This window comes from Ricinus communis, chromosome 3 (genome assembly GCF_019578655.1).
Source record: "Ricinus communis isolate WT05 ecotype wild-type chromosome 3, ASM1957865v1, whole genome shotgun sequence".
Classification (NCBI taxonomy): Eukaryota; Viridiplantae; Streptophyta; class Magnoliopsida; order Malpighiales; family Euphorbiaceae; genus Ricinus; species Ricinus communis.
This window is the reverse complement of record NC_063258.1, coordinates 3,204,952-3,213,750: the sequence shown is the minus strand read 5'-3', so window position 1 is coordinate 3,213,750 and position 8,799 is coordinate 3,204,952.

Sequence of the window (8,799 nt, the reverse complement as noted above, 5' to 3'; positions counted from 1 at the left end):
CAAAGATTCCTTGGTAGTTTAAATTATGTAATGGATTTTTATTCAAATTTGAACTGTCTTGCAAAGCCCCTTCATGATAGGTTAAAGAAAAACCCCTCTGCATGGACAGATGAGCATACAAAGATTGTACAAAGCATAAAAAAGCAAGTTTCTGAAATACCATGTTTACACTTAGCTGATCCATCTACATTCAAAATTGTTGAAAATGATGCATCAAATCTAGGATATGGTGAAATTCTTAAGCAAGTCCAAAACAACAAAGAATGTATTTTCCAGTTTACTTCTGCACACTGGAATGATACACAAGAAAACTATTCAACTATCAAAAGAGAAATTCTTTCGATAGTTTTGTGCATTTCAAAATTTCAAAGCAATCTTTTAAACCAAAAATTTCTTTTAAGGATTGATTGTAAATCTGCTAAAAAAGTTTTACAAAAAGATGTTCAAAACATAGCTTCAAAACAAATTTTTGCCAGATGGCAAGCCATTCTTTCTGTTTTTGACTTTGAAATCGAATACATAAGAGGAGATTCGAATTCAATTCCAAACTTTCTAACCAGAGAGTTTCTTCAAAAACAGGAGTGAAAATGCCAAGAAAATCAAAAGCAAAATAAGAAAAGTCGACAGCAAGTTCAAAGCCTGTCTAAAGTCCAAAGAAGGAAATTTTGCCTTCTTCTTCAAAGCCCATCAGAACCTGGACCGAAATCATCCAGGAAGAAATTGACCAAAGCAAGGCCGATCCGGTCCAACAACAATTACAAATTCAGGAATGGTTGGCACAGCAAGATCCTAAATTCCTGAAAAAGGTCGAAGAATATTCAAAGCAAATGATACAACTTCAACCCGAAGCCTCTCCAAAGTCATCCTCCTCCTCCAACAAGGGTAAAGGTATACTTTCTATCCCTTTTTCAAAACCTGAGATAGAAATTTTCTCTCAAAACCTATCTCAGAGGTCTAAAAGTATTTCAAAGCCCAACTCTCAAGAAATAGTTTTATCACAAACAAAACTTTTTAAATCCAACGAATATATAAAAAAGCAAAATTTTCAAAATATTTTGACTATTGAGGAAGGATTTTGTACAGAAAGCCCCTCAAAACTGATTTCAAAGATTTTCCCTCCAGGATGGTATTTCAAGCCCTGGAATATTTCAAAGCCTCAATCCTACTACCAGTCTATCCTTGAGGTAACTGGTTCTGCAAAGTTCAAACACTTCAAAAAACATAAAGACCATAAAGACCTCATATATTCCACACTCACCATACAAAGAATCCTCCACCCTACAGATTGGGGAATGGATTTACACTCTTCAAGATCTTTCCCAACTTCCCTCCAAAGAACCTACCCATCAAGCCTAAACACTTTCTTCAACTATTGGGATTACCAACAAGCTTGGTTTAATACCTTTATTCTTCAAAACGAAGGACAAAGCCATTCTTGGCTTTTCTACTTCGATACAAGCTCCATCCAAACTTCAAAGATCCCCTATTGGCTTAAACAATGGTGGAATTTTTATGGCAATGTTCCTGAGACCATAATTCCAGAAGTTCTACCTCTGTTTAACCTTTTCAAAGCCCACTACAAACTAAAAAAAATAGAAAGACGTTTTCCTCTGTTACTTTTTTTTTATTCAAACTTTTTTCTCCCCTTGGTATGTGTTTGGTATTTCCATTTCAATCAAGTAGCAGATGGAGAAATCATCCTTACCCGAAGGTTCAAAGTCAAATGGCGGGATAAATTTAACCACCAAGAAAAATTATCACTAAAGTTGGTACAAAATTTCCTTTCAAAAAATAGCTTCTTGCCACCTCTGAAAGAACAAACCACTTTCTTGGCACAGAAGTCCTTCATAATTCCAAAGCTAGCAGCGGCTCAGACAGAAGAGGATTTCTTACAATTGATCAAACAATTGTCAGAAACTGCCTTTTCCAAAGGAAAATCAAAAGCTTCATCTTCCTCTTCCAGCACCAGCTCGGCAGCAATAGACCTAGATGGTAACTCAAACGAAGATGACTGTTTTAGGATTTTCAAGCCCATTAAATGACACCTCTGTAAAGCCCTTGGGTTGAAAACCAGAAATGGCAGCCCAAAATATTTATGTAATGGGCCAAAAGCCCAATAAAAAAAAGAAAAGAATTATTTAAAAAGGAAAAAGAAAGAAGACAAAAGACTCTTTAAAAAAGTAAAAGATTCTTTTTCAAAGCATGGCCGACAACTTTCACAAAAGGTGTGAAGCATCTTACTCCATTATATATATATTATTTATTTATTTAAGATATTTTGGTGATCTATTGATATGTTTTATATACATAATATATGAAAATATGTTGTTATTACCTCACTTTAGCTTTATTGTTTAATTTCAGGTGCTAATAGCCAAAAAAGGAAAATTTGAGCTAAATATTCATAAATGGGTTTAAACTGAACTATCATTGTTGCAATTCAAAATTCAGACACGTAGACTACTAATTTTACAGGTCTAGCCGAAAATACAAGGCCTACAAGGGGAGATTAATTAGTTAATATGTAATTATAAATAACTATTTTTAAGTTGTTTATTTTTATTTAGAATAGTTAAGAGGATAACTATAGAAATGTTGTGCTTATAGAAGGACTCTGCAAAAGGAATCTCTACAAGTAGTGGAGATTAGTTAAACAAGGGGGAGTTCGGTCTGCACCTATCTATCATTCTTCTCTCTGTAATTTCTCTACAGTTCATCTTCCACAAAAATTTAGTTAGTTTTTTCATTACTCTTTAGAGATCTAAGAAGCTTTTCAAGAAGTGGAAAGTGAGGGTCAATCATCTCATACCCTGAAGAATATCTAGATTTTAAGGGAGCTTTTACTTTTTATATTATTTTTATGTCTTTCTATTTAATTACAATGACCGTTGGATTAAATATGTCAGGCTAATTTCTATAAGTGTTTAGCATAGTTTTTTTTTTACTTATGTATGAACCTTATTTATTTATGAGTTTAATGAATGATTTCTTTATCTTCCTAACTCTATTAGTTTCATCTATTATTGTTAGTTGACCATATATTAATTTAATAATAATATTTGTTATGAAAATCTTTAGGTTAAATGTATTAGAGACATCATCTTTACTTTAATCTATGTTGGTATAAGAAACTTAGGTTACATCATTAGCTTGAGTAACTTAGGAAAAAGGAATATCACCTCATTCATTAGATTGGGCTTAAAGGAAATTGAGGGAATTGCTAAGTATTGGCTAGACTAAATACTATTTTATCATATAGTTTTCATTAATCATTCCATTTGCATATTTACTTTCTAGTTTATTTAATTTCATTTATTAACATTAAACTATTTTGAAAATATTGGCTTAAAGTGTTTAGATTTATTTTTCAGTATTCTTTGTGTGATAGTTAGTCTTTATAATATATACTCTGTAGTTCCTTTTGAGATCAACCTCGTGATGAACTTGCACGTACTATCATTTAGTTTGTACACTTGCAAATACTAAGTTATAGACATCGGTATCTATACACAAACCGAATCAGTACCAAAACCATTCTCAAAATCTTCAACCAATCTCTTAAAAAAAATGGCACAAAAGTACTCCGTCAAATCCATATTACTTTCTGAATAAACATTTAAAATAAAGTCAATCATTACATAAAAAATAATAAAAATGAAGTTTTCTTGATTTTTTTCAAAAAATAATTGATTATATGAACAATAAGAGCTTTTGTTTCAGTGGATTTTTTATTGGTTTTGTCGATGTGGAATGAACATGATAAGTTGACTCATTAGAGGAGTTGTATACATGTTTATGTTAGTAATAATATATAAAATATAAATAGATGCTAAATTAAAACCCAAAAATAAATAATAATCACTAAGACTACAAAGGCAGTAATATAAAAATATATGGATAATAAAGTAATAAAATAGGATCCCGACATAAGAAAAATAGGATACCAATAATCTAAAATTTCTGAATTCTAAGAAACATCAAAGCATAAATTTCGGCACACCAGCATAACGAGATCAAGACGTTAGTGAAGAGAAATTAGGACATCGGAAAACATGAGGCTTGTGTATCACACAATCTTATTAAAACAAATTCACCACTCATCATTAGTGTTTGAAGATAATATGACGTTTGTATAAAGACAATACATTTCACACAAGAGTCTTTCCTAATACACTACAGTTCTCATTGTTATGTTCGTTTTGGCCATCAACATCTCTCTAGTTCTATGAGAGTTTCTAAAGAATTGATCCCTAGGCAATTCTTCTTTGACATCCTCAATAAGAATCATTAAAAGCACTTACTTATCCTTATTTCACGTCGTTATCACTGTATCCATCATAGGAATGGGCAGAAGGATTAACCCACAGTGATCTAGATCTTGGGATTTTCAATCAACTAGGCTAGGTTTCTATTGCAATGAAATCTTCTTTCATGGGATTTAATCCTATTCACCTTGATGATTTATCAATTAACTCTATGCCCAACCCTTTGGTTAGTGGATCCATGATATTATCATTTAATTCTACATAATCAATAGTGATAACTCCAGTTGAGAGTAGTTGCCTAATGTTATTATGTATGCGACGTATATGTCTAGACTTACCATTATACATATTGTTGTTCTAATTGCAGATTAACTATCACAATGAATACAAATTAGTGGGACAGGCCTAGTCCACCTTGGAATGTCCTCTAAGAAATAGCGTAACCATTCAGCCTCTTCTCCATATCTGTTCAAAGCAATGAACTCAGACTCCATAGTGGATCTAGCTATAATTGTTTGTTTAGAGGATTTCTATAATACAATTGCTCCTGCCAATGTGAACACATATCATTAGTAGACTTTGAGTCTTTCATGCAGTTTGCATCACTATATCCTTCTAAAACTATAGAATATCATACATAATGCAGCCCATAATTATGGATATACCTCAAGTACTTTGTGTACTCTTATAATTCCTTTCCAGTCATCAAGTCTTGAATTACGCATATATCTACTCATTTTACTTACTGCATAAGCAATGTTTAGCCTTGTACAACTCATTCAGTACATCAAGCTCCCAACCACTCTAGCATCCTCCACTTGAGCAATGCTCTCACTTATATACTTAAAGTAATGTAGACTTAAGTCTATCACTGTTTTGGCTATACTAGAGTCATCCTTGCTAAACTTTTTAGGAATCTTATTAATATAGTGTGAATGGCTTAATATGAGGACTTTTGATGTTCTTAAAATTTTTATTCCCAAAATCACATATGCAAAATCCATATCTTTCATGTCAAATCTTGAATTTAAGATATCCTTAGTAGATTTGATCATCTTATCATCATTGCTAATGATAAGCATATCATCAACATAAAGATACAAAATGACATAGTCATTTGATGTATCCTTGACATAAACACACTTATCAGATTCATTAATTTTGAAACCAACTGCCAACATAACACTATCAAACTTTTCATGCCATTATTTTGGTGCTTCGTTTAAGCCAAACGAGGACTTCACCAATCTATATACTTTATTTTCTTGTCCAGGGACAATAAAACCCTCATGTTGTTCTATATAGATTTCTTCATCTAAATCTCCATTAAGAAAGGTTGTTTTCACATCCATTTGATGTATTTCAAGATTCTACAAGGCTGCGAATGCAAGCACCGTCATAATGTAATTTATTCTCGTTAAAGGAGAATATGTATCAAAGTAATCATGGCCTTCCTTTTATTTGTAACCTTTAATTATAAGCATAGCCTTATATTTATCAATTGACCCATCAATTTTCATTTTCCTTTTGAAAATCCACTTAGACCCTAAAGGTTTACTACCTGGTGGAAGATCCACTAGTTTCTAAATATGGTTTTGCATATGGATTCAACTTCACTCTTAATGGCCTTTTTCCACAAAAGGCCTTCTAAGGTGTTCACAGCCTCGTTATAAGATTGAGGTTCTACTTCTAGCAAATAAATTAGAAAATCTGGACCAAAAGGTTTTTCTATTCTAACTCTTTTTCCTCATCTCAACTCATTCTCAACTTATCCATGGTTCTGACTATTTTCATCTATAGTCTCATTAGTTTGCTTGGACAAACTTGGTGTTTCCTTAGACACACTTAGTCCTTTAGATAGATTCGCCTCTTATCATTGGTGTTTGAGGATGATATGATATTTATTTTTCAAAATATAACAAATCAACACAGTTAATGAATATCATAACAATTGTACCAACAAAATTGAAGTATGTTTGAGTAAAAGAGAATTTCTTGAAAATTGATGGGTCCAAGTGGATTTTCTCAAAAGGAAAAGAACAAAAGAGAAGAGGATTTCTTTTCATCTTGAACAGAAGAAATATGGTTGATATAAATAAAAATGACTAATGTAAGGAAATAACCTTTGACATGTTTTGAGACCTTGGATATATGTTGATTAATTATAATTAATTCGTGATTTTTAGCATATGTTGATTAATTCATCATTAATTCATGACCTTTGACAATATCATATGACTTTTGGTAACTCATATGACTTTTCCGTGTCAACATTCATTAGTTATCAATTTATCATTTACCTATAATTCACTCATTTGTCTCATGGATATTGTCAATCTTCCAATAGTTTAAAGGTGTTTTCTCGAAAATCAAAGTTGAAAAATCAAATATAAAAATGAAACTCAAAAAAATAATATATGTTTTTGCAAAAATGCAAAAAATGGTATAACATATATAAAAATATATAGAAAATGAGGCATATTATAATAAAAATTAGAAAATATTTAAAAAATATTATGAGTAATAAATGTTAAGTTATAAACTGAATCTATATAATATTAAATTTATTAAAAATATAATTTATTTTACATTTATGTCAGTTTTTAAATAAAAAATCATCATCGGGTAATTTTTTATAAATATATATATTAGGTATATATTAATGAAAATTCTAATTTGTTTAATAAATATATTTTAATTTTTAAAACTAATTATTTTTAAGTAGCAATGGATAGTACGAGTTTTAATTGATTGATTTGTTAAAATTCATATATAATAATATTTACCATTACTAAAAATTAAAGAAAATATTATTATGATAATTATTTTATTATTTTATATTTTTATAAAATTATTAAATATTTTATATGTTTACAATAAAATATAATAAAAATAGAAACAAATAGGATCCGATAGATAAAATATGCAATATATAATATATTTACGTACTTGTATATTTGATAAACCATATAAAAATTAGAACTTATGAATCCAAGCTTATAATGAAAATAGTACATAAATGATAGTTTATGTTACAGCATATTATTTTAAGATTATGGATTTTATTTACATTATCATTTAAAATATGTAAATTTAGTAGCTATTTTAATATTTTGAATCCAAGTTTATTAAATTAAAGAATTACAATAAATCTGAAATATGAAATTTCAAATTTTTTATACTATAAAAACAAAAATTTGAAACTAATGAAGAAATTACAGATTTTGATATTAAATTCTAAATTTAAATTTCAAATATAAATTCATACTTCCCAACACAAATAAAAAATGTCATCAGAATACGTGTGTACTTCTATAATAAAAGCTAACTATTAAATAGTGAGAAAAAGGTTAGAAGTGAATTTATATATTATTATATAATACAAACATTGGCATTGGCATGGTTCAAGCGGGAACTTTCCAGGCGGTCGTTGTATGTTGTAAAAATAATAAAAGTTTTCGTTTTCTGAACGAAGGTAAGAAGCTTCTTGGAAAACTTTGGGCGTGTTCTATTTGTTCATGTGGTAAATAAAAGACAGCGGGTCTTCCTTCCCAAGTTGAATCTGGACCGTCAACCTTTCACTATGGATGGTGATGGTTTTGTAAATTTTGTCCGAAATCTTATCACATCACATGGGTTCAATTTAATTATTTTTTAAATTAATAATTCTTTTAATTCTAACTTTTATATATTTAAATCAAATTAATTCTATTTAAAAAAATAAAAAATACGAGTCACTCTCTTTTAAAAATAAAAAATAAAAAATAATATAATTTAAAAATTATTTTATAATTTTAATACAATTAATGTAATCAAGCAATAAACAACTATTACCACAATTATTTTCGATGAAACCGCTTTCGTCTCTACCGTTTTTCGGCACCACTAGCACTAATTCTCTCTTTCATTGTCATTATTAAAAAAGTAAGAAACTATAACAATATTTATTTTTTATTTTATTTTGTTTAAATATTAATATATATATATATATATATATATTAATTTAAATAATTTAGTGTAAGAAATTAATATTTTTTTAGTTTTCATTCTATCCACTCTCTTTTTAGGGTGTGTACAATGTATTCTCTGATTGTTTTTAAAGATAGAACTAACTTGAGCTAAATATGCAAAGGTTTGGGCTAAAATGCCTAAAATTTTTTAAAAAAGAAATAAATTAAAATCGAATAATAAAAATTATTTTCGATGAAACCGCTTTCGTCTCTACCGTTTTTCGGCACCACTAGCACTAATTCTCTCTTTCATTGTCATTATTAAAAAAAGTAAGAAACTATAACAATATTTATTTTTTATTTTATTTTGTTTAAATATTAATATATATATATATATATATATATTAATTTAAATAATTTAGTGTAAGAAATTAATATTTTTTTTAGTTTTCATTCTATCCACTCTCTTTTTAGGGTGTGTACAATGTATTCTCTGATTGTTTTTAAAGATAGAACTAACTTGAGCTAAATATGCAAAGGTTTGGGCTAAAATGCCTAAAATTTTTTAAAAAAAGAAATAAATT